The 18,676-nt window shown below is 42.4% G+C and overlaps 1 protein-coding gene across 1 annotated transcript in view; it reads right to left on the bottom strand.

Annotated features, from left to right (window-relative positions):
* LOC124112669 overlaps positions 1–18,676 on the bottom strand; it is a 206,278-nt gene that overhangs the window by 141,415 nt on the left and 46,187 nt on the right. The window lies entirely within an intron of this gene.

Raw genomic sequence — 18,676 nt, 5'->3', positions numbered from 1 at the left:
TGTCATATATCTTCGAAAAGGAATAAAATTTTAAGTTGATATTGTTTGGAATAATTCCTTGCTTGTCGACGTTTGCTATTCATGTTATAAGAATACCTATCCTGGCACAATGTATTTCCATTTGATCATATAGAATAGAAGCCACAACAGGCCACTTCTGCACCTGGACACACGTTGCCTTTGGTTACCAAGCAGAGGTATCCGCCCTTAATACTCAACTGTCTACTCGTCAGCATGTGTCGTGGTATTTAGGCCTGGGACAGAGACTTTTTGTGACAATGTAAGGATTCTAATAGCGTGAATAACCAAATTCATGTAGCATATGCTCTATCCCTTCACAAAATATTGCAACACTTGGGATCCGCTACAGCAGCTTGCCTTATTGCTGACCAGCTCTGGAATACGTATGGATAAGAATATGCTCAGCGAGAGTAATCCTCACTAATCCATATCCCCTGCCATATCCTTAACTCTCACATGTAAATTGATGCTTCAGTGTCTCCGAGCACGTCCCGTAGAATCGGAGACCAACAATCCCTCTGAATAGTTATTGTAACACTATGTGACACAAAGAATATCTGGAAAACAATGGTGTTTGACCACAAAATCCCACATTAGGTCCATATGAGGCATCTGGTCATTGTCAAATTTAAGTTAAGTTACATTCAAGGCATTGACTTCCCAAATACAAGCATGCCACTCTTCTGGACCTAGAAAACGGCAAGGAATGGGTTGATGGTTGTGGATGTTCCACACGTGCAGAGCCAACGGTCTGGGGATTAATGGGTCGGCTTCATGCATGCATTGCGGAATTGCTTTTCCCAGTCTCCTGAACCTATAAGGCACAATGGAAAGACGTTGGCACTAGTTTTAGTCAACTTCAGCAGTGCTCTAAGTAGTAGTGGTGATGTCGACAATATGAAGGTGTGCATTGTGTTCCAGAACATGGCCAGTGGATCGTGATCCCAGAAGAGTGAATCTGAGATTGGAGAGTCGAACATTGGAAGCTGGTGGTCGTATCTTGTGGTATCTGTGTTGGGCGTGTTCGGCTGTTAACCAATCCACTAAAAAAAATTCGGATGAAGTCGTCATTATGTTGGCGTGGACTGGTGTCGCCTTGACATCGCGTCTGCGACGACATGTGTAACGCCCGAGATGTGGTGAAACAAGGCCTCTAGTAGCACGCCGGTCAGCAACGTGTAGAACTGTTCTGCCAAACAGGTCACTGGAGTGTACCCACAGTGGCTGTCACTAATAGTCCTAGCTATTCCCAGTTGATCATGGTTGGAGCGAAAATTATGAGTCAATTGGCCTGAGGTGAGAATGTTATTGTCAAACCCGTTTAAAGTTTCTCCACTTTCGGAATTCGCATCTAACGTCTGTGGAGTGCTCACTGGCACATCTGGAATATGTGAATACATAATCAGGTGTCAGGGACGGAGACACCAAGCACATGGAAGTCGTGATAGGTTTCGTGTGATCACACCCCCAGTGCTAAGACGTTATCACAAGACTGTACTTGGAGAAAGTGTAACTGAAGCCACTGTCACAAACCAGGATGGCCCTGGAAGTTGTAGCAGTCAATATTTACCAAGTGGAGTAGCCGCCGATGGAATTGCCCATCCCTAATGTGGAGGAAAACTGTGATGAGTGGTGAACATAACGTGTAGTTCTGCGTGTTAGTAAGTTGAAAACGGAAACGGTTTTCTGACAGCCATTCGCAGTAGAGCTCATTTCAAGTATAGTGTTGCTTTCCTTAACGTTGGATCATCCACAGAAAGGTGTGGACTGCAAAGTAATTCTCTGAGCGCCGGTTCCCATGCAGACACTTGTACAAGTGTAGAAAGCTACATCACCAGTCCAAGGACGAAGAGAGGCGCATTTGGGGACTGTTCTGGTGACGATCACATACCAGACACTGATGCACCCATTGTTGCCATTAAATGTGAAGGCGCCATCCATATGGCAAGCATCAGCAATGTCAGGGTAATGTATTTGTTAGATGATGGCAAGACGTTGTATCATCGAATAGATACGAAGCTCAGGACAATCGCCAGTGGATCGCCAGTCACAGACAAAGCACTGATCCCCAGTAGAGCGACAGTCGCCAGGAGGATGCATCCCAGATATTCGACGACGAGGACCCTTATAGTGACACAATTAGGCGCGACAGATGGCGATCCAAGACGAGGAGAAACGCTGGTGGGAGACAGTTCTGGTGACATTGACATCCACTTTCGACAGTTTGGACAATCAACCGCGGGAAATATTTTTTGGTCACGATCACATAAACAATAATGCAAAAATGCATGGTCCAAAATGAAAGTTGTCCACATACGTCATTGTGATAGCTTTCTTGAAAGATATCTGTGACGTTTTATTCAGGTAGATTGTATAATAAACCCAAAGTCAAAGGATATAATTGCCAACAGAAAGCTCCCCTGTATCACTTGTCTGATGAGAAGGGAATTAATGAATAAACCATAACAGAATAAGCAATGGCAACGAGGGCTGTGGATGAACACGTTTTAGATTATGCGTTATATGATCGAAGTGAAGAAGGACATTGGAATATGTTGTGGCAGGATAGGAAATATTATTAGCCTCAGGACTATAACATGCACTTTGGTATATTTATCTTTGGTAAAACGCCTAGAAACATTTACTTGTCCGTGTGTCCAAGACCTACCCCAATGTATCGATCAGGAACATATTATATGATTTGTCTTTTCTTTCTTAGTCCACGTGAATGGGTGTGTAACTACACTGGCTTCAGTAAGCCCATACCTGGGCGGAAACATTCATATTTCTCCACAGATCAATCTAGGATAATTCATTGTTAAGAAGTGTACATTATTGATATCTGATGCACATGAAAACTATATGTGTATTAAGTGAAAAAAATCCTTCTAACTTCATCTGATGAGTTGCAATTTCACAGCCTATGGTGCTTAGAACCAACCTGAACTAAAACGCCGACATTTTTGTTGATTTTGATTAGTAATATTATATTCGATATGAATGAAGACGAATGTGATAGGTTGAAATACCTTCTTCAGTTGAGGTTTCATCAAGTTTCACCTTGATAAATTGTTGTGTGGAATCGAGGACAGCACACAGTGTCCTGTAGCCTTCAACCCCTTTTTTCTTCAAAATCTCCAAGAACAGTTCACATTGTCTCTCTGGTGCAGCTTGTCTACACCTGTCATAGTCTCCCTGTGTGAAGACACAGCCCTGGTACAAGGCATCCAGCACAGGGTCGACCTGAAGGTTCGCCTTTAGATATACGTGATTCTTCTGCAGGATAAGACTATGGGGAATATCCATCCTGAGATGTAATGCGTGCGTGATGGTATCTGTAATATGAAAACAAGACCAGGTATGATGGTTGTTTCACGTGGTGAACATTATTGAGTTTAAATCAATATGCAAATAGCTATGCGATAAACTGCAAAGAAATATGAACAGTGAAGCGTGGTTCATTTCACGAAAAGACATTTTTCTATCATGAAGTCGTTGCTGAAGATTCGAATATGCGCTCGCAACTTGATGACGTCATATATTGGACGACGTTCTGTACAATAGCATAGAGTTCATACAACAGCCATACACAGAGAGGATTCTCTGAGATCATTTGTTAACACGGGCTATAACATGACCAGTTAAACTAATGAAATATATTTACGCAAGCGAGCCCTACCTTAAAAAAGCTCTTCGTGTGCTATACTTTTCTTGTCAGCCAGAGCCAAATGTCGTACCCCAGAAGACGACAAAAGGGACTTGTGGCTCAGGTCTTCAACACATCAATGTCATACAGAATAAAGTATCCGCTACCTGTTCTAAGTGGGCGGGGGCCAGGCTCACAGTTCAAAATCTAAACGCATGTCACGTGGTTACAAACAAAGCCACCCTGTGCGAGAAAGATAACTAAGAAATGTAGTAGGTGAAAGTACATTACTGTGTCACAATGATATTGATAGACTAGATTTTCCTTAGCAAGTGATGCTTCTGACATGCATTTTGTATCCAGAAACTACACAGCTGATACAATTGACTTATCCATAGTCTCAAAGAATAGAGTTAGTGGATTGGGTGTATTGCTGTTTTGAACTGTATTTCAGTTATATCACGGTGTGTCAGCTTAATATAGGAAGAAAGCCTGCATTGATGCAAATCTTAGATGCTACAAATTCAAACCCGCGAGTACGGCTATGTGCTGACAAGCCACGAATCATGATCGGAGCGATTCTGGGATTCGAACCTACGACCACGGGAATTGTTCAAATGCAATTCCCCCAAAAGTTGGTAGTGAGAAAAAGTGTTTCATGTTTCGTGTCAGAAGAGACCGCAATCACGAGAGCTTGTGTCCTGCATGACATAATTATCTTTATCATAATATGATATAACTCGCTGATAAAACATACAGTGTGGGGCTTATCGGTACAGAGTGAAACTCGTTAGTGTACACACACTGTCATTCCTGAAAATCCACCTTTCTGTAGATTGCTGCCAATGCGTGTATGTCTGTGAAGTGAAATATATCTGTACCAAAGATTCGTTAATCCAAACATTTAAGATTAAGAGGGGAATGCTACCGTCCAAATAAGTCGTTGCACTGTCCTCCCATAACTCATTGTTAGTGCATAACACTCCAGACATGTTGAGGTAACAGGATTGGGTAAAATGCAATAACCACACGCCACATCACGTGAGTGGTATACAGATCGGAGCGTAGTAACCTGAGAAAACAAAATATAGCAGACATACCAACTTACAACCAATTGACTTGTTTGTGTAGTATTTGTTTAATCCAGTTGCTCGCTTAGCAAGTAAAGTAGTCCGAGTGATGATCACAAGTATGATGTCCTTCAAGCCATTCAAATTACCAGAACAGAGATTGTATATACGTGTATAAAGTCTACATCGACATGATACACTTAATCTACATGTGCATGTTTAATATCTTCGAGGGTTGAAATAAATGTTCGGAGGCTCAAATATAAGAAATTGCGTAAAAGTGAAATATTTTATTTACGACATAAACACGAGTCAGTTGAATAAACTGTTTCCTGGTGTCATGTCTGTAACATAAGAGCCAATGATCTTTGGAACATGCTCAAACTTGAGTAACGTGCACTGATCATGAAAATACTTAATAGTGTCGCCGAATCTGATGTCGACATATAGACGTCCTCAAAATATTGTTATATGGCTGTGTATTTTATTGTTGGAAAGTGTTTGTAGCTGTGTTGCACTGCTTGTGTGAGGATTCGGTAAAAGCATTCATTTGTTGTTGTTTGGTGTGAGGGAGTCCGTTCAGGATCCCATAGGTTTTGAGTCCTCTTGACGTTGTCTTTGGCCATACATACAAGAGCATTGGCTTAATGATAGGTCTGAAATGAGTTTGTTGGAGTATGTCTCATCATTTCGGGCTAGGGCTTTCAGAAGCTTGTGAAGTTTGTAGGAATAACTTGAAGGAATTCCAGGACAAAATGAAAGTACATTATGACAAGAGAGAAATTTGTGTCCTGGTGATAAAGTCTCAGTGTTTTTGCTAATTCAAGGACAACCATTACGTGCTAGGTACAATGGTCCGTATGTTATTGACAGAAAAGTCAGTGATACTTACAATGTTGTAAAAACACCAGACACTGCTTTGTCATGTCAATATGATCCGAACGAAATGTCAAGGTTCCTTCTTAGTGTGTTGCCACTGGTTCTCCTGTGCATTTTGCATCAGATTGTGAAACTGATGAGAATTGTGACTTTGTCAAGTTCGATGGCATTGCTGACTTTGCTAGCCCTACGCTGAAGTATTACCTTGGATGCTAAATAAAGTAATTTGTCATCTGAGCAAAAGGCTCAAGATTTAGTGTGCCATGATGTAGATGTGCGTGACGCTGTGCCTGTTAAACAACATCACTCACGATGGGCCTTACCAATATAAAATGATGCCATTTCAGCTCAGGAAGTCTGCGCCTTCTCCAGGAGACTCTTTGAATCCAAGTTGCCTATTAATTTATTGAAAAGTGAATTTGCACAGGCACATGTACAATTCTTAGGTTATGTCATAGGCCAAGGTCAGGTACAACCCGTACAAGAAAAGGTGGAACCTATTTCAAAATACCAGGTTCCACAAAGCAAAAAGGAACGTTTTGGATATGGCTGGTTACTACCGTAAAGTCAAAATGTCTCACATGTGGTAGCCCCCCTTACTATTTCGCTGGGCAAAAAAATGGAGTTTGTGTTTAGGACAGTAATTGTCAGGCTGCTTTTGAGAATGTTAAAGCTATTCTCGCGAATTCCCATTTTCTCAAAGCACCAAACTTTCCCAAAAATCTTCAAATTAGCTGTAGATGCTAGTGACGTTGGTGCTGGAGCTGTCCTGGTGCAGGAAGATGCATCAGGCTTTTATCATCCTGTTTGTTAGTATTCACAAAATATTTACAAACATCAGAGCAATGATTCCAATATTGAAAATAAACTCTTACTCTATTGTTAGCTTTGCAACAATTTGAAGTGTACTTGTGTACCACTATGTGTTCTATTCAAGGGGTCATTGGTGGTCCAGTCGTCTAAGGCGCCGCGATTCGCTGTGCAGAGTTGCATCCCTTGGGCAAGCCAGAAACCTATGATTGTGGGTTCGTGACATGCCGCTATATAACGGGAATACTGTTAAAAGTGACGTTTAACCCAACTCACTCACTCACTCACTCACTCACTCCTATTCAAGTATACACTGATCACAATCCACTGACTGTTCTTCATAAAACGCCTAATGTGCTGGAGCCTCTCTTTGCAAGAATTTGAATTCTACATTAAGCATATCAAAGGCAAAGTCAATGTTATTGATGATGCATTGTCTCGAGTTCGAACGCTCTTTATCCGAAGGGAGAGTGTAATGCAGTGTATTTTGTTTGTTTCATGTGAGGATCGCTCATCATCCCTGATTCAACGTTTTGCCCATCTGCTTGACCACTGTCGCCGCTTGGTGAATATATAGTATTATCACTGACTTTTTCTGTCACCATTGTGTTTTTGTATTTGATACTGGCCACTGCCATCATATTATACACTGTCATTGAATATTGCACTAGCGCTCGATTGTGTACTGCCTTTGTAGCTACTGTGCAGTAATTGTGTTGATTTGTGAACCTGGTTAATGTTGGAATACGATTGTTAATTGTATACCATTTGTTGGTTTCACAGTCGGTTTTTTTACGTATATATTTCTGGGTTAACATATTGTTTCAAAATTAGTGAGTGATTTGCGGGCGGGTGGAAAGGTGTATTCGTGTATTGGATCTGTGTGGGTTGTTTGTTTAAGTGCGTGAGTGCGTTTGTGCGTGGGTGCGTGGGTGCGTACGTGCGTAAGTATTGGATCTTTTGCGCAGCTTTAGCAATATTCCAGGAATATCACGTCGGGAATGTCTGAAATTAGCTTCACAGATTGCATCATTTGGTGAATCAAATCTTTAACAACAAGGCCCCATCACCACTTCTCATTAATAGAGTAAACAGACATCAACACACTGAGCCATTCCACAAAACGTGTTGGAAGTGATTCAGAACTACGAAATGGCCACTCAGGTGTGACGTTGTGTGTCTTAATGTTTTGCTTATTGTGAAGCAATAAGGACGTGGCATGCTGACCTAGATCGGCATGTGCACAGTGATATGAGAGGGTCCGTTTATAAACACATGACTGACAGGGTGTAGCGCCAGGTGCGTTGACAAAACATAGATGGTATAACACGTATAAGTTACATTCCTCATTGAAACCGGTTTGTCTTTAATTGTCATACGCCCCGTGAAGATCCGGGTTAGAACAGGATTTCAGCATCCCATGCTTGCAGTAAGAAGCGACCATGCTTGTCGTTAGAGACGAGTAACAGGATCGGGCTGTCAGGTTCCTAAAGTAGTTGTGACTGTTTGTACACCCGGTCTGTGCTGCCCCTCTCATTCACTCCACTCTGTGCTGCCCCTCTCCTCCACACCAGCCTGTGATGCCCCTCTCATTCAGTCCAGCCTGTGCTGCCTCTCTCAATCACCCCGGTCTGTGCTGCCCCTTTCATTCACTCCAGTCTGTGCTGCCCCTCTCATTCACGCCAGCCTGTGCTGTCCCTCTCATTCACTCCATTTTGTACTGCCTCTATCATCCACTCCAGCCTGTGCTGCCCCTCTCATCCTCTCCATCCATGTGCTGCCCCTCTCATTCACTCCATTCTGTACTGCCTCTCTCATTCACTCCAGTCTGTGCTGCCCCTCTCATTCACTCCAGCCTGTGCTGCCCCTCTCATCCACTCCAGCCTGTGCTGCCCTTCTCATTCACTCTAGCCTGTATTGCGTCTCTTATACACTCCAACCTGTGCTTCCCCTCTCATTCGCTCCATCCTGTGCTGCCCCTCTCATCCACTCCAGCCTGTGCTGCCCTTCTCATTCACTCCATTCTGTACTGCGTCTCTTATACACTCCAGCCTGTGCTGCCCCCCTCATCCTCTCCATCCTGTGCTGCCCCTCTCATCCACTCCAGCCTGTGCTGCCCCTCTCATTCAGTCCAGCCTGTGCTGCCTCTCTCAAACACCCCGGTCTGAGCTGCCCCTCTCATTCACTCCAGTCTGAGCTGCCCCTCTCATTCACTCCAGTCTGTGCTGCCTCTCTCATTAACTCCAGTCTGTGCTGTCCCTCTCATTCACTCCAGCCTGTGCTGCCCCTCTCATTCAGTCCAGCCTGTGCTGCCTCTCTCAATCACCCCGGTCTGTGCTGCCGCTCTCTTTCACTCCAGTCTGTGCTGCCCCCCTCATTCACGCCAGCCTGGGCTGTCCCTCTCATTCACGCCAGCCTGTGCTGTCCCTCTCATTTACTCCAGCCTGTGCTGCCCCTCTCATTCAGTCAAGCCTGTGCTGTCCCTCTCATTCTCTCCAACCTGTGCTGCCTCTCCCAATCACCCCGGTCTGTGCTGCCCCTCTCATTCAGTCCAGCCTGTGCTGCCCCTCTCATTCTCTCCATCCTGTGCTGCCTCTCTCAATCATCCCGGTCTGTGCTGTCCCTCTCATTCAGTCCAGTCTGTGCTGCCCCTCTCATCCTCTCCATCCTGTGCTGCCTCTCTCCTCAAGTCAAGTCTGTGCTGCCCCTCTCATTCAGTCCAGCCTGTGCTGCCTCTCTCAATCACCCCAGTCTGTGCTGCCCCTTTCATTCACGCCAGCATGTGCTGTCCCTCTCATTCACCCCAGCCTGTGCTGCCCCTCTCATTCACTCCAGCCTGTGCTGTCCTTCTCATTCACTCCAGCCAGTGATGTCCCTCTCATTCACCCCAGTCTGGTCTGCCCCTCTCATCCTCTCCATCCTGTGCTGCCCCTCTCATCCTCTCCATCCTGTGCTGCCCCTCTTATCCACTACAGCCTGTGCTGCCTCTCTCAATCACACCGGTCTGTGCTGCCCCTCTCATTCACTCCAGTCTGTGCTGCCCCTCTCATTCACGCCAGCCTGTGCTGACCCTCTCATTCACGCCAGCCAGTGCTGTCCCTCTCATTCACTCCAGCCTGTGCTGCCTCTCTCATTCAGTCCAGCCTGTGCTGCCCCTCTCATCATCTCCGTCCTGTGCTGCCCCTCTCATTCACTCCATTCTGTACTTCCTTCTTATTCACTCCAGTCTGTACTGCGTCTCTTATACACTCCAACCTGTGCTGTACCTCTCATTCACTACAGCCTATGCTGCCTCTCCCATTCACTATTAATCACTCCAGTCTGTGCTTCCCCTCTTATTCACTCTAGTCCGTGCTGCTCCTCTGATGCACTCAGTTGTAGGTGTACACGCACAAACGTCAACACAATCGATGAAATCAGTTGCAGGTGCAATAAGTAAAAAGCATACAATTAATGCAAGTGCACTCACGAATGTCAAGAAATTTGTAATGGGCCTTGCCCTCTTCTTGAATCCTACATAAGGTTTGAAGCTGGTGAATTCGGTGCTTTCAGGTAGGTAGTCAGATAGTACTTGGACAGTAGATATTATTCTCGCCCTCGTGTCACTCTCATATAGGAACAACTCACCTTCAAGATCGACACGATCATGTTAATGGGTACACATGACAGATGATAATCAAGGACTCTCGCTGCCAGAGACCTCTGAAAACTGACCACGACATTTGGTCGTGTGCGTCAGTCATTTGCTACCACTGACAATCATTAGAATCAAGCGAAAAAAGGAGTCACCAGATGACACCAAAACTGACCCAGCCCAAAGAGAAACAACATGGCGTAGTCTCCAAATTCACTCACAGTAATCAAACTGTCAAAACTTTCTAAAACAAAAAAAACACAGTTAAAACTGTAGGGTAATTACAAGGTACATTTACTATTTATGTATCGAATACATTTCTTCGCGAGTCCTGGGACAGATCAACAGTGACTGCCAAAACAAACTCGCGCACAAACTGATATAATATAAAGCATATTTATTTAGTGAGTTTTGAGAGGTAGATCTGTCATTTTATGAAAATTAGATATGCCTTTCAGGAGTAGATAATCCATCAGGGAAAGAAGCAGACATAGCAGGCATTACAGAGTGTTACCGGCGCCCCGATTCGAATAGTTATATGATGACCAAACCTCCATCACACAATGAGTAATACAGCTCTTTATCAAAGGGTTAAAAGCTCACATATTTCTTTTTATACGCTTAAAAAAGCAAGTACAGTAAACTACGGTTATAACGAACGTAAAGGGACCATACATTTAATTCGTTTTAAGCGCTGTTTGTTATAAGCATATATATACAACAAATCGGCGGGACCAAAAAGCAGTTCCTCATAAACGTGTTAGTAATAAGCGTAGTGTACTTGAGATCACAATGTGAATAACAAACGTGAAGCTTGTTTCTGGTGACAGTTTGTCCTGGAGTTAAAATTAGTTACTATAATAGGAAGGTAGCTAAGCGGTTTTTTAATATTCCGTGTAATACACTCAAAGGCCAAACTGACTGTGATAAGGTTATAACCTTAATCGAACCAAATATATACCCCTTTCGATTTCTCATAAAAATATAATTTTCATCTCCAGCGTCTGGGTTGTTTTACTGTCATGTAGCTTTCACTCCCCCATCAGAAATGAATAGCAGTTTAAAAGTCAACTAGAGGCGTTACTTTTTTCACCCCAAAACACCCCATTTCACAATAAATCTATATTATGACAAATGATGTTGGTCTTGAGTACACTCGTTAGTTATTGAAAATGACTAAGGTTAGATTTCAGGTCGATAATCTGACCATTGAAGCTGACACCTGACAGGATATTCAAATACCTCATGTCTAAGACCATCAAGCAAAAAAAGGTAAATTGAAAAATGTTGTAATTCTCCATCCACGCCCCAGGTAAGTAACCAAGTAACGATGTAAATTCTCTGGTCTCCATATTATGGTTGCACTGATCGGTGCCCCACCTGCACAAAGGATCTTGTAGACAACCCAGCAACAATTTGCACCAAAAACATTGTAATGGCCTGTAATAAACCAACCGTGCCACTCTTCCTTCATTTTTTCTTCATCCAAATCGTCTGCTGGTATTGTGAAGGTATAAGTCGGTTGACGCTCCATCTTGACAACGTCCTCAATAAGATTTTCGCTCGAAGAGGATATCTTCTTTCCTATAACTGATTTTGTTTTCCCACCGCATGGCCACCAGCTGACATATTCGCCGTTACTCAGCAGTAAGGATGAATGGCCGAAAGAGCCCTCTTGTGGAATCCAGATGTAAACTGTATGCACTCTAAAAAGTAATGCAGAAAATGGTATGTAGGTAGAAACGCTTCACAAGCCACACTTCACAAGTCAAACAAGAAAGGAACATCTTTCTACCATGTACGAAGTAACAATGCAATATATATATATTACACAAACACTGAATCAGAGAGGAGGGGTAGTGTTGATGCGTGAATATCGACGAAATAATATTGTGCGATGTCAGGGGAAGCGTGACTGAAAATGAAAACATTAGAAATAAAGCCCGACATCACAGGCAATCAGCCAGTTGACAGCCTGGCCACCAATTACGTCGCCTCGTACGACCAGCACTGAGGTGCGAAGTTCATGTTCAAATGGTACTTGTGCCATGTAATTTCGTGGCAAACCAGATATACAGTGCAATGTTTTGCTGTTGCAATGCAATGCAATGCAATGCAATGTTGCATTCGTAAGCAGAGGATGGTTATGCAACGTAATGATGATATGAGATTAGTGCCAAACATTCAGCACTGAATTCACGAAACTGAATTGATGATTAAAGCTATTTTTGTATGCTGTCATGATTTGGGGGCAACAAGTTGTATTCAAATGATTGGTTTTCTTAGTTTCCCTTAACAGTGAAATCAATCAGGTGTTGTTGAGAAATCAATTTGCGTGTTCTCATTTAAGAAAAAGAGAAAACTACATACTCACCTACCCCCTAGAGCACGGGCCCAAGTCTCCAGTCTGTCACTTTCTATTGGTGAGCTCCTAAAATGAGAACGCGGAACTGAAATATATGATGATAATGGGTTTTTTTATGCAGATGTTATTATCTTATTTCCACATATCAATGTGTTGACTGTCAACAAATTATCATCGTGAGGGACACAAATCCGGAATAAAGTATGACATAAAGTATTTGTAACTATGTAGAAACATCATATTAATATGATATAAGAAGTAACCGGGGTATTTCTGGCATCAACATATATACTGCACATTGTCATCTCAACCTGATGTCCATCTTTAAAAATAATGCTTGTCGTAAGAGCCGAGTAACTGGATCGGTTGGTCAGGCTCCCTGACTTTGTTTATGCATGTCATCGTGTCCCAACTGCTCATGATGTCACTGGATTGTCTGGTCCAGACTAGAACATTTACAGACCACCGTCACATAGCTGACATATTGCAGCGTTTAACAAAACACAAACAAACAAAAGTGTCACCTGTCCAGAGACAATCATTGGAGTCTACTGCTTTGTACCGCTATGCCATATGGATGATCTGATAAAATAAATGCCAACGTAAATGTTTTGAGTAATGTGTTTCTGACGCCCCCAAAACGTCGACGCTGCCATGGTCACAGGAAAAGAAAAGGTCAAATGAAACAATTTATTGGGAAGATGATTTTTCCTCTCGTTCAGGAATGTTAAATTGTCAGTTATTCAAATATGGACCAACATATTGTGAGCAGGCTCCTACCAACAGGGATAACAAGTGACCACCAAAGTTTTCAAGTAGGATAATGTTTTGCAATGGCAATCTTTGTTTCTAAACGTGGTGACCATATATAGATTTCGTTACATATCTATATTCAGGGGTTCAGGGCAATTTGTCGAAAATGAAAGCAAATAATATTTGAAACTTACATGGAAAATAATATGCGAAATGCTTGACTTCCTCATTAATAACATTTAGGCAAGAAGTTGGCACCAATTGTGCTTCTCTTCTTGCTCCTAGTTAACATGTATTTTGCAATGGAGTAAGAAAGAGCTGTTTCTCCAAATGTATTGTTTCATCGTGAAAATTATTCTTGGTATTTTATAAACACGATTGTTTAAATATTAAAACCAAACCAATAGTTTGAAGCGAATCAATTTCCACTTGATAAACTTTTTTAAAAGAACACCCTTGACAGGTCTCCTAAGGAACAGGCTATGTTGACGCAAGCTTCAAACTGTTTGCTTGCCTTGCCTCCCATTACCGTATGTCAGGTTATACTTTGTGCAGCGAGTGCAACAAGATATGCGCTTCAGCTTTTCGTGGCAAAGGTTACGTATGTTTTGCTCGACTAGCTACCCATTCATCAGTAGGTCTTCTAAGTTCGTGCACCCGGTCGATGAAACAAGTGCCAGTGTTTCCGAATAGAGGCCAGGTTAGCCAGGGTGCCGTTCCTCTCGTCTGACTGAGCAAGGTCTTCACTTTTATTTATATTTCTTATTATGTGTAAATGATTTTGCTTTGTTGCAGAAAAAAAGGCCATGTGCTTAAACTGTTTGATCTCTGACATGATGCATAACGTTGCCGCTTAATGATTTATCATACATATTCATTAGCACAATCTAAAGGTTGTAGTGTAGGTCCATACAATCTCCAACTCAGCTCTGTGTCATCCCTTTCATTCCACTCATTGTTTCAACACTGCACTGCGATAACCCTATCATAGCCGCCTCTCAGTCCTGTGCTAAATCCCTTATTCGATGCACTTTGTGCTGCCACTCTCATTTAATCCATTCCCGTATGCACTGCATCTCTCGTGTTCCCAAAACCGTTATGTATGCCTCTCTCATTGTCTCACCTCCGCTGTATGATGCCGCTCTCATTGTCTCACCTCCGCTGCGTGATGCCGCTCTCATTGTCTCACCTCCGCTGTGTGATGCTGCTCTCATTCACTCTACTCCACTCTATGCTACATGCAATTGAGATATACATACACAACAAAGTGGTCGACCGAGGAGTCCATGTCTTCGAATTTTGACCTCTTCAAAGTAATCAACTGTTTTGTTACACCTAAATATACATTAAGGTTTATGAAATCTCTGACAGTCCTCTGTTTCATTACAGTAACATGCGAACAGTGAAATGTTACTAAAACACTCCAACTTGGTTTCTCGCCGACATGAGGCAATCTTCATCACGTCGCAGGTAAATACTGATCATGTGACGAGGAAGTGTCTATCACGTGATTTGCGTGCCTACATAAAATGTATTGTGATACGGATTCCAATGGAAATACAAGCCTAAGAAAAGAGGTATAACAATCACAAAAGTGTTGCCTATCAGACTACATACTCTGCTGCCGTCGCCCATGTCACAGATATGTCACACCACAAAGTGAATCGTAGATATCTATAAATTGTAATCACCAGTAAGGTTGTGTTTCTCTGTTGAAATCGCCACGATAAGACAACGACTCCCGACTGAATAATAACATGCGTTCTTAGCACTCTTCACTTCACTCATTACATTAGATACATCACCGTTCTATCGTCGGCTCGGAGTCAGTATACTGTGTCTGAGTGGGAAATTCATGTTAAACTGCAGCATGGTATCTCAGTGTGCCAGCACCATAAATCAGGATCAGTCCGGACTAGTACAAGCTACCACACACACATACATACACGTGCATGCAAGTCGTTATGTTTGTGCAATAATCTTGGACGCGACGTTAAACCCCATTTCACCTCACCGTTCTATCAACTCCATCCCAGTTCATCCCTAACACCAACTTCACTCTATCCTTAAAATAATACTCACCCTTTGTATTGGAGATTCGTTGTTCGTCTGTTGACCGTAAGATGCGAACCTTAAGTGAACTCGAGGCAATCCTGTGTTCTTTACAATCAGTATACATTCAACTCCTACAAAACAAAACAAAATGAACTTGATGCCCATGTGACGTCCTTTCGTCTTATCTAATTAGCACACGGAAGGAGCTCTCTCTCACTGATATGAGACGCCGTGGACCGTGTTAATGAACAAGCTATATGGTATATACATATAAATGTGTATGTCGGGTGTGTCTCATGGGATCGGGGCCTGGTGTGGGGAAGAAGGTGAAGCGGGTGGGGATGGTGTCGGGGTGTGACGTGTTCAGGCTGTGACTGAATGTGACAGAGCTGTATGCATCATATATACAGGCTGTTGCTGAGTGAACCAGGGCATGGCCATGCTATGTGAATGTGTCTGAGTGTAACAGGGGCGTTAGTTAAATATATACAGGTTGTATGTGAGAGTACATATCCAGGATGTTTTTTCAGTCGACTTTGAACTTTCCGTTCCCTGTTTTATCAGTATGACTTGATTCATTTACAAAAAAAGTAATGTAGGAGGCCATAAAAAAGATGTAGGAAACACAAAAATATTGGTGGTAAAAAAAGGTCTATTTATCTAAAGTTTAATGTGTGTCAAGAGAAAACGACGAGAAATTTGCCGCATCAATGACAAAAATGATTTCGGATGGAATTCCCTATTTTGACTTATACCATATGTTCCCGTGTTTTTTAGGTCTACAACTGACTTGCCATTGCATGTGTTTGTGACGGGTGACACCGGTCGGCAGGTTACGCTCATCTTTTCGTGAACACTTGGTATCATTACTATTTGATAGTGATTCATGAACACATGCTCAAGATATAGTCGGAATCGTACATTGTAACATAAAAGGAGGTTTGTTTCCTGATCTGATTGGTTAAAAAGTGTTGTCGAATGAGCATAACATCACTGAATTTTTGGGGTCTCATCACCGTGTATGTATACATTAATTAATGGAACTATTTATGAAATCATCAACATGGAGGAACAGATGGAAATTGACCCTGACTTCCACATCGGTGATTTCGATGAACTATTGAGTGAATGGGACAACGAGACATTTTCTGAGATATTTCAAGAATTTGAAGGTAAATGAAATTTACCTTTTTCCAGTAATTACACAATCATAATCATAAATGATGTAATTTTCTTGGGCTTGGCCAAAGGGAAAAACAAAACAAAATAATTTTTTAACAGAGTCAAAAACATTTATTGCAACTCTATAATAGTTATGACTTTCATACACCCGCCTAATTTTGTTATTATTATCATTCACAACAGCTGTTGAAGCTGAAAACCGTTCTGAGATGGCCCCTGAACTAGGAAATACAGCCAGCGTTTCCATAGAGCCCAAAGTTCAAGCGTCAAGTGACCGCTTCGCGTCCCTTGATGCAAACGCAGTACAGGACATCGTGGATGGGAACCTCTCCAAATCTACTGGGCGTAATACCTCCTGGGGAGTTAAAATATTTTGACGTAAGCCATTGAAACACAAAAGAATATATAAACACATGCCTAAAATATCTACACAGATTCGATCAACATCAGCGAGCTACCTCCCTTACACCATTGCCATGATAGCAATGTAAAGCGTGACCAATGTGTCATCGCAAAAATTGGCAATAATATAACGAGATTGACCAAAATCTTAACGTAAATAAAATATTTCGTTTTGTAAGATTTGAGATATGTTAAGCTAAATGGATGTACGGAAATTTTATTTCAACACGACGCCGTAATAATAACAAATTACTCCCACTATCTGTCACATTTGTACCCTGAACAAGGCAATCTTTTTCACTTCCAGAATGGCTTGGTTTCCGGAGTTTTGAACCCAAGTTCAAAGAGCTTCCTGCTTCTTAACTGAATGAGAGACTGAGGTTCATTTATGCCGAAGTCAGAAATGCTGAGGGAGATCTTTACACAAAATCGTGTTTTTTTTGGTTGCGTGCTGCCATACACAGGCACATCAGGGGACTGCCATTTGAGCGCAGCATAAACATTATCCAAGACCGGGAATTTCACACTGCAAACGATGTTTTTCTGTCCATGATAAAAACTTAAGCGCGAGGGCCTTGACCAGACAATGCATCATGCTGCTATCCCCGAAAATGATTTAAAAAAGATTCGTGAAAGTTTGGATCAAGAAGCTCCTTCCGGCTTGCTTCGTAAAGTGTGGTTCGACCTTACCCTCGGTTTCGCTCATCGTGGTAGAGAAAACCAAAGGAAATTAACTGCATCTTCCTTTCGTGTATCCACTGATGAACAGGGGTTCGAGTTTATTGAAATGACACAATCCGAAGTCACTAAAAATCATGGGGGGGGGGTCTCAAGGACTCAAATCGGCCCAACAAACGCATTTATGCAACATCGGACCAATTCTGTCCTGTACTTTCATTAGAAAAAAACATGTCTCTCCTCAATCCCAACAATGGTGCTTTTAACCAGACTCCAAACACTGCACACAAGAAAACGTCATTTTTTTCCGTATTTGGTCATTAGACGAAAAAACGACTAAACATTCATTAAAACTGAATAATTGGTTAGCGTCTAGAAAGTGTCCGGAAAAGCGTCGAGTTTTTCAAGCGTAAAATGGACGGAAAAACGATGCTTTTTGCTCCGCCTTGTACAACTGTTAACGGCCAATCAGATGGCGCTGGTCCCCCGACACACGTGATGCCCAAGGCTTCCTTTCGGAAGCATTAGGTTTCGTATTCCTGGCATGGCTTGCTCTAGTATATGTCGAGCGCAGTTCAGCGAGATTTGCTGATTAGTCAGTTTTAGAATATGTAACATGTTAATGGAATTCAGACACGCGCCAAGAATTCAAACCAAACCATGTTACCAAGTTTATTGATTATAACATATCCCTCCGCTATGAACAGTTACCTTTATCGGATCCCTAGTACGAATTCATACAGATTCTAGCGTTGTTTCTATGGTGGCCGAGAGGGGACATCGCTTTCTCGCTTTCTCGCTCTATTGCTTTCTCGCTCATTCGATTTCTCGCTCTATCGCTTTCTCGCTTTCTCGCGGTTAAGCAGTATCCCCTCTCGACCACGACAGGGGCCGCATGTGATATCTGCTGCAATTTGGAGGTAATGTTGAACTTTTCTCACTGTTAACTTAAAACATAATAGAGACATAGGTTATTTTAAAACACACACCCCCCCCACCCCCCCCACCCCCCCACCCCCCCCTTCCTCCATCAACCTAAATACTGATATAAAGGAGATCATATATAATATCATATAAATAATTGTCAGTTTAATTAGCCAGTTTGTATTGTTTGCAACGTCCAAAGAATTATTTTTTTCAGTCATTAGATTTGGAATTGAAGCCGAATATGTGCACATCCG

The sequence above is a fragment of the Haliotis rufescens genome, unplaced genomic scaffold (genome assembly GCF_023055435.1).
Source record: "Haliotis rufescens isolate VD_foot unplaced genomic scaffold, xgHalRufe1.0.p SCAF_9, whole genome shotgun sequence".
Lineage (NCBI taxonomy): Eukaryota > Metazoa > Mollusca > Gastropoda > Lepetellida > Haliotidae > Haliotis > Haliotis rufescens.
Note: the sequence above shows the minus strand (reverse complement) of the source record. Positions and strands in the feature narration are given on the sequence as shown.